The sequence below is a fragment of the Cibotium barometz genome, chromosome 39, assembly GCF_041138505.1.
Source record: "Cibotium barometz isolate CiBa-2024 chromosome 39, ASM4113850v1, whole genome shotgun sequence".
Lineage (NCBI taxonomy): Eukaryota > Viridiplantae > Streptophyta > Polypodiopsida > Cyatheales > Cibotiaceae > Cibotium > Cibotium barometz.
Window position 1 is genome coordinate 14,393,253 of NC_141084.1, and position 8,853 is coordinate 14,402,105.

Sequence of the window (8,853 nt, forward strand, 5' to 3'; positions counted from 1 at the left end):
AATGGGAACCTTGTAGATGGTCATTCCTCACGGTGGGACTCTTACTTGGGTTTTTAGCTTAGCACCCATGCTCGACACTCGGTGCATTGTGCTCCCTTGAGAATCATCCCGTTGCAATCTACTCCTCTCATTGACTTGAGAGAGGGTTGGGTCTGAACCACCAGATAGCCATAGCTGATCAACATAAACCTCCTGTGTAAGCTCTCCATTCAAGAAAGCCGACTTGACATCCCCAACAATGACCATATACTTGACATCCCCAACAATGACCATATACTTGCCTTGCTCATAACAAACATACAAATTTACATAGAGAAAAATGACCATATACTTTCCCTGCTCACAAAAGACATAATTTACATAGAGAACAATGACCATATAGTTTCCCTGCTCACAAAAGACATACAAATTTAGGTAAGAGTCCAATACTCATAAAGTAAGCATTAATCCTCTAATACCATACTTGTTTTAGCCCATAGAGTGCCTTCCATAACCTGCAAACTTTACTTTTGGAATTGAGAACCATGAACCCAGGAGGCTATTCCACATATACCTCCTCCTTGATGTTAGAAAGCCTCACTCGGGAATCAAAAGAGCTATTCCAAGCCCAAGTGTAAAACAATAAACTAGCCAAGCAAGTAGGGTGGAGGGGGACAGCCAGAGCCTCTTTATAGGAGCTACCACAGCAAGAAGATAAAGACCACCAAGCCAATCTTACTTGCACAATGTGCAGGAAGAGGTGGAAGTTATCCATTGAAGACACCTCAAACCATGTGGATGAGACCTTCTATAGGAAATTGGTTTTGGTAGTCTTATCTTCTTATGTAATACTAGACCAAACATCACTTTTGATATTGTTGGTTTGAGTAGGCTCTGCAACAATAAGCCTCGAGAGAATCATTGGAAAAAAAGGCATGATGGTGTTGTAATGTATCCAAGGTACTCAGGAGTACAGAATCGCCTATGCTATAGGCAAGAACCTTAGTGGCTTTTCGACTAGATTGGGTAGGTGATTCGGACACTAGGTGGTCAGTATAACAGGGTATTATTTTTCTCTTGGTTTAGGATGCATTTCTTGGATCAGTAAGGAACAACCCATTATTGCACTCTCATCGACAGAGGCTGAGTACAAAGTTACATGCTTTGCATTATGTGAGGCATTCTAGTTAAGGAGGACTCTACAAAATATGGGAGTGGTTAGAAGCAACCTACAATGCTACAATATGACAACTAGAGTTTCATGACCATTACTCTAGATCCTCTATTTCACGTTCGCATCATGAAGCACATTGAGATTCATTATCACTACTTTGTTCACGAGCTCATCATGTTCAAGAAGATTGAGATGGATGTGTCCGACGCGAGACAGAGAATTGTGTAGACAGCTTTATAAATGTTCTTATGGAGTGGCATCTTCATCAGCCCTTGGCATTGAACCACAAAGGCAGTTCACCTTCGGTGGGTGGACATTGAGTGGGGGTGATGGAAACGCTCTTGGAATAGTTAGCTTCCTGGTACATATTGTGGCTAAGTGTCGTGCTTGGTGATATTTCCTGCACCATGTGTTGGCCCTTACCAAGTGGTGTTAACGAGTTCAAGGAAGTGGCATTATTGACACTAATTGAATTCATTTTCTCCATCTTTGCATCCACTAGCTCCTCCCTTATAATAGATGAGGAAGTTGCTATATAATCCTTGATGTTCTCCTATGGAGTATTAGGGATTGAAACCTAGGTGCTCTTTGTTATCACTATATAATTGGTTGATATGGAGGAGGGTTCCTTGGCATTTGACTTTGTTGGAAGGAATTTATTGTTGATTCCATTGTGGCTATGAAGTTCCTATAGGAGGCTAAGGCTAGGACTAAGATGGGTTGTTCCAATTAGGAAATGACATTGGAGGAGATTGGATTTGGGAATGTGGGGCCTCGAAAGTCATTTTATTGGTAGGGGTGGCTAACATCCATCTTCCTCTTGATTGGGAGATTCTTGTCTCAACTTCATCATATAGCCAAGCAGTTGCTACCTCCAAGGCCTTTCTTATTTTACAAAATTTTTGATCAAGGGATCTAATCCTCTTAAATGCACTCCCTTTTGGATTCCTTGGTCAAGGTTTTGGTTTCCCCATATCTTCAAGATTGATTCAATTCTTAAGACATAAGATTCTACTCTTCTCCTTCTAGCTATATTAGGTTAATGAACTTATACCTCATCCTATCCACGAATCCTCCTCTTCGGTAGTGTCTCAAAGCTCCAACTTTAAATCATCCCAATTACCGAATTTTCCATCATGCTATCTCTCATACCATTGAAACACCATGCCTTTCAGGGTGGCAACAAGGAATATGGCTAACCAATGCTTAGGGGTCCTAGCATTATTGGCTATTCCTACTATAAGGATCTCTTCCACATGAACATTGGGGTCTTCATTGTAATCACCTTTGAAGATTGTGTAAGAGGATACATTATGTGGTGTACATGAGCACTCACAAGAAGTAGGATCTTTAACAGTACAAAACTTTAAAACTCAATTTGTAGAATAACAAAGATAGAGAAGAATACTCTATTGCTAAAGTGATACAATAGATAGAAAGTCCCCACACCCATGTACTCATGTGAAGAGAGTTTTGATCATTGATCTGGAAATGCTAAGGTGGAGGTCCATGTATCTATATATGCCTATATATGCAAGACATACATGACATCACCACATAAGTATGTGGGCATAATTAGTGCCACCATCCATGATGTAGACATAACCCGTAAAGATATACTGAATTCGCATAACAATTACCCCACCTCGCATGGCCATCTGATCGCATCTTGGTTCCCATTCAAGCCCCACAAAATGTTAGGACGAGGGTGTCTAAGAGTAAAGTCTACCTACTCCATGTGTGGATTGTTAGATAACGGGCAAGTGTAGCATATAACCTATTTGCCAGTGTGCCAAATCTAATCTAAGCTATCTCTAAGACATCTAGCTCACCTTCTCATGTGAATACGGGGATGTGTGGTGCCCAAGATGCAGTGCATGGACAATACAATATAAGGGTGGAGCTTTGATATAGAAAGCAGCAAGGGGATAAGCCCTTATGTGGAAGATATAAAGGAGAACTTCCATCGAGGAACCAAAGGAAATAATTTACCAGAGACAAGAACCAACTTGGTGTAGTTGGTGTGGAGGCAATTACCTAGACTAGCAACCAAAGGAAATAATTTACCAGAGACAAGAACCAACTTGGTGTAGTTGGTGTGGAGGCAGTTACCTAGACTAGCAACCAACAAAGACATTTCTAATCCCGAGGTGGAATCTTCCCCAAAGAAAGTAAAGTTCTCCCCAAACCTCCCCAAGGGAAAGGAGAAGGAAGTTAGTACCCCCAAAGCACCATTAATGGTAGGAGAAGCATTGACTCAAGAGAAGGTACCCTCAAACACCAAACCAAAGGAGGCTCACACCCAAGCTCATGTCTAGGATCTTACACGGGAAGAACCTTTTCAAGCATCTCTTCCTTCCAAAGAGAATCCTACCTTTGTTCCACCCTTGCAAAACCCTAAAGTCATCAAAGTAGGAGTGGTTCCGTTTCTAATAAGGTTGGAGAAACCTATAAAGCCAGTCAAAGATTATGATCTTATCAAAGATCTAGATACTTACGTCACCTTTAGGTGGCTCCTAGTATTTTCTCCACCTTGAAAGATGGCATTCAAAGCTCTTCTCTCCAAAAGGAGAGGTTTGAGACCAACCATGATGTTAACTCCAAAGAACCCCTCTAAGGTGGACAAGGAAGTTCATGAAGTTGATGCTTGCATTGACCCAAGTACTCCTGAAATAGGAATATGGATTGTAGGATGCCACATTCAGGCTAGCAGCAGTGAACATAATGAAGGCATATGAGGCAATGAAATATTTGGGTTTGGAAGGATTATAAACCAACCAATTAGCTTATTTTAATGGCCGACCAAAGCAAATTAAAACCCCAAGGTATCCTATCCAATGTGAAGACCAGATTATTAGCTCATGTATTTGGTGGTTTATCCAATATCATATGGTACTTCCTATCCTCTCCTTTGGGGAAGACCATGGATATTCCAAGTGAGAGCGAGGACATACTAGTATAAAGGCACTTTTATCATTAGGAAAGGAGTAAAAAGAGCGATCTTAAAACTCTATAGATGATATAGTGGAAAATCTTCCACAGCCTTGGAAGATTCAATAGATGTTGACCAATATGTCACCCCAAGTGAACCTCATATGAAGATTAAATAGAGCCCAAAGTCCATTCACAAGTGAGAGATGATCTTTTATTGGATTCAAAGATTCAAGTTAACACCTTCCTAGGGAAGTACCTTGCCCTTGCAGGAAACAATGAAAACCTTTGAAGTAGCATCAAACCAAGACATTAAGGAGTGGCTGAATTCCAAAAAGTTGATGGAGATAGTGGCTCACAATAGAGCCTTGATATTGAGTTTGGGATCCCAGTTATTGTTACACCTAGTGTGCAAAGAGCCAAAGTAGTGTTGTGAACACCTGGCAGTGTGTGGAGGTCAAATATTTTCCAGAGGCAGTATGCTCTTTAGAAATATTATCCAAGTATGGAGAATGGTAACTTGTAAGCTAATCTCAATGCCATTGGAGCAAAACATAAAATTGGATGTAGATACATGTGAACTTTTGGAGGACCCTACTATGTAAATGCGCATTATAGGGAGTTTGATCTACATGACTATCACCAAGCCATATTTGAGCTTTATTGTTGGATTAGTGAGTCAGTTTATGCATGTCCTGAGAAAGCCGCACTTGGATGTGACTAGGAGGATACTCAAGTACATAAAGTTCATAGTACACTATGGACTTTTCTATGAGGCTCGAGTAAAGGTACATGTACATGGATATATAGATGCAGAGTGGGTTAGTAGTGTCTCAAATATGAGCTATGCAAGCGGCTTTATGTTTTCTTTTGGGAGTGTTACTATTAGTTGGAGCAGTAACCAATGGTTTCTTTATCACGTACAAAGGCTAAGAATATTGGTGCTACTATGGTAGCATGTGAGGTTGCTTGGTTGAAAAAGCTATTAGCAAATATGGGTGAGCGCATATCTACTTTATGTTTTCTTTTGGGAGTGCTACTATTAGCTTGGTTGCAAAAGCTACTGATAGCCTATGGATAGGGCTTTATGTTTCCTTTTAGGAGTGTTGTTATTAGCTAGAGCATCATGAAATAACCAACGATTTCTTTGTCGAGTACAGAGACTTGTGTACATGAGTGCTTCTATGATATAATGTGAGTTAGCTTAGTTATAAAATTTGCTATCAGATATGGGTGAGTCTATGAATAGGACAATTGTCATTTATTATGACAATATGAGCAACATACAGTTGGCTAGTAACCTCGTATATCATGCTAGGATGAAGCACACTGAGATGCATTATCATTTTATGAGGGGGAAGGTTCTAGCTCGTGATGTGGATTTGGTATATATTAGCACACGATGTCAATGCAAACGTATTGGGTACAAAGAAACTCCACAGGTTTAGGAGCTTGCTTGGAGTGCAGGGTATGGAGTTGAGCTCAAGAGGGAGTGTTGAGATATTGAGCTCAACTAGTGCAGATATGGATGCCCGAGACAATCACTCCAGAAATGTATGATATCACGTGAGTTAACTGACAATATATTTTTTAATCATGCCATATACAACTAGTGCAGATATGGATGCCCGAGACAATCACTCCAAAAATGTATGATATCACGTGAGTTAACTGACAAGATATTTTTTAATCATGCAATATACAATGTATACAAGGGTACCAGAAAGATCAACATGTACCAGCTCTAGAGGAGTCTTTGCCCTATTATTTCTTTCTTATGGAAATGCCTTGCACTGTTGCTTGCCCATCATGTAAGCCTCACATGGTTCCTACAATTTTGAAAATGCAAGCAAATTAGCTACCATTCTCTTTTTTTGCATCTCCCTCAGCATTGTAAATTGCTCGTGTCAAAGCCTCCTCATGCTCATTTGTAGTCGCGCTGGTAAGGATAATCAACTCGTATTGATTGTTTTGCACCTTACTCTTCCGATGACTAATTTGCCAATAACATCTAGAATTTCTACCTCAATTTTTTTGAAGCATACTTCAAGCCCACGATCTGTCAACTGACAATAGATTTGAGGTACATAGATCATGTCTGATAGCTTCTTCTCTTCACCTATAGTTGCCACAAAAGAGATGGTTCTAGACTCTTCGGCTAGACATTTGACATCAACAACATTGATGGATTCCTATAGAGGCTTCCACACGAGTTCTTTTTACTAGTTATGTGTCGGAATGCTCCACTATCTAAAATTAACGAATCATCAATAATCGGAGTCTGAGCAGATGAGCATATATCTTCAATGGTGGTGACCCAAAGTTCAAGCTCGGTCTCAACATTGTTAACTGACTCCTTTCACTTCCATTAAGACTTCAGGGAGCCGTTCTTCTCGTCAGCTTGCTTCTTTCTGCAATCTTTGATAGCATGACCCTTCTTGTCACAATAATAGCAGCTCTCTTTAAAACTTTTTCTTTGGTTTCTCTTCTTGTCATTAGGAGATACCGTGCCTTTGCCTTTAGCATTGGCCAAAAATGCACCATCACTGCCATCGGGTTTCAGCCGCATTACCTCTCTTAAAGCAACATAGCACTAAAGTCTTCAAATGATAGAAGTGGTACTCTAACCTGAGTGTTTAGTGCCGTAACCAAACCATCATACTTTTGTAAAAGAATTTGGATGCATCTCCAGGCTAGTTCCTCTGGTCTTTGTAATCCCTATAAGAGCCATTTGATCCCACAAATTTTTGATTCATGTGATAATTGCTTTAGCAACTCCTCCTTTAGTAAACTTCTCAACAATAAGCTGATTCTCCAAATTCTGAATCTTGGTCTGGTTTCAGATCTCATATCACTTCCTCAGTATGATCCATGCCTCCGATGCCTTAGTTGTGTATTAAATCACAGTAAGAACAGAATCACTTACATTGGTGGTGAGGATGGCACAAAATGTGTCAGCATTGTGCCTCTTCCATGCCCGAAGGAGTGTAGTATCTAATGGAAGTGTGTTCGCGTCATCGTTGGGGTTGGGAGTGCCCATTGGTTATGTATCCATTCCCATAATAGTTTCTAGAAGCTTATAAGAGTTGAGAATGATATTGATTTTGAATTTCCTGAGAGTGGACAAGTGCGAAAGATTGGTGTAGCAACAATAGTCCAGTTGAGGTAGAAGCCATCACTACTAGTATTCTATGCAAAGAAAGATCAAACTTTACACATTATTTCTACTAAAATCACCTATGCTCTAATACCATATAAGAATATAGCACAACATAAAGATTGATAGCAAAACAAAGTGTAATAAATAAAGCAATATATAGAGAACAGAGGATTTAAGTTTTTTCTTTCTTTGATGTTCGAAATCTATGTATCCATTTGGGAACCAATGAAACAATAGCAAATTGTTCAAGTGTACTTCGAGATAGGTACAATGTTCTCATGCTATCCATACATGCGCTCTCAAGTAGAGCTTAGATGGCAATCTAGATATACTCTGAATGGAAGATATACTAAGTGTAGTGGTGTGGATACTTGCAAGCATTGGATACCTTACCTTGTGATAACTGTCCATACATAGTATTGTAGGTGACGTGGTAGCTACGTATACAACACGAGCAATTATAAGGCATAAACACGATCCCCGTCCTCAAAACACGAACCGACCACCGCCCACTAATAATGAACCTATATCGTTGGGTTGGGGCTCCCCAACCGAGACTCTGCCCTAGGTCCCAGCTAACACTCGAACGCCTTATGTCCCCTGACGATGAAGACAAGCTCCTCCCACAGCGCATGCTCTACACTAGAAACGGTATCCTAGCGGCCACCTAAGTCTATCCTCCGTGGTCTCTAGCGACTTCCACTCGACCTGTGAAGTTACGGGCATAAATGTTGAGGAGGCCCATCTAGTCCTCCCCAAGCCCCATAATCACCAATTATGCCCTCTCACAAACTATGGTACCGGAGTCCACCACCGTCAAAAGAAGCTACTCACTAACTCACAAGCTCCGCCCTAGATCTTAGCCGATTGACAAAAAGGTGTGGTTTCTGCCAACTGACAAAGGATGCTCCTGGAGAAAGAATGTCAATAGAGCCTCCCATTTAGGCTCTCTGCAGCTCTTCACATACGCCTCCAAGGAGGAGAGGGGGACCGCCAACGATACATGAAGGTAGGTGAAAAGGATCACCTCCAAACTAGAGCCCTCAAGCTCACCTTCATGGTTCCAATGGCCTTATTCTCTAAACTTCATGTGGACCAAGAAGGACAAAAAGTGAGTGAATGTCAATGAGGCACAAGTCCCCCCCAAGTGTTGAGAGAGCTCATTCTCAAGAGATCACTGCACCTCTCAGGAGTGGCCAATTTGGAATGGTAAAATATAAGAGACTCGGAGAGGGGCCAAAGTCTCTGCAAAGACATCCACATCCACTGGTAGGCATCTAAAAAAATTGTAGTCCACAAGCTGTCCCATGACTTGTCAAGGGGGATCACGTGGAGACTCTAGGGGCCGGGCTCTTATCAAGAAAGCAACAACTATCATTGCTACAAGCTCTGAGAAGTGATTGGTAAAATATAGGCCAAAGTCTCTGCAAAGACATCCACATCCACTGGTAGGCATCTAAAGAAATTGTAGTCCACAAGCTGTCCCATGACTTGTCAAGGGGGATCACGTGGAGACTCTAGGGGCTGGGCTCTTATCAAGAAAGCAACAACTATCATTGCTACAAGCTCTGAGAAGTGATGGATCAAACTACGGCTTGAACCCGACTGG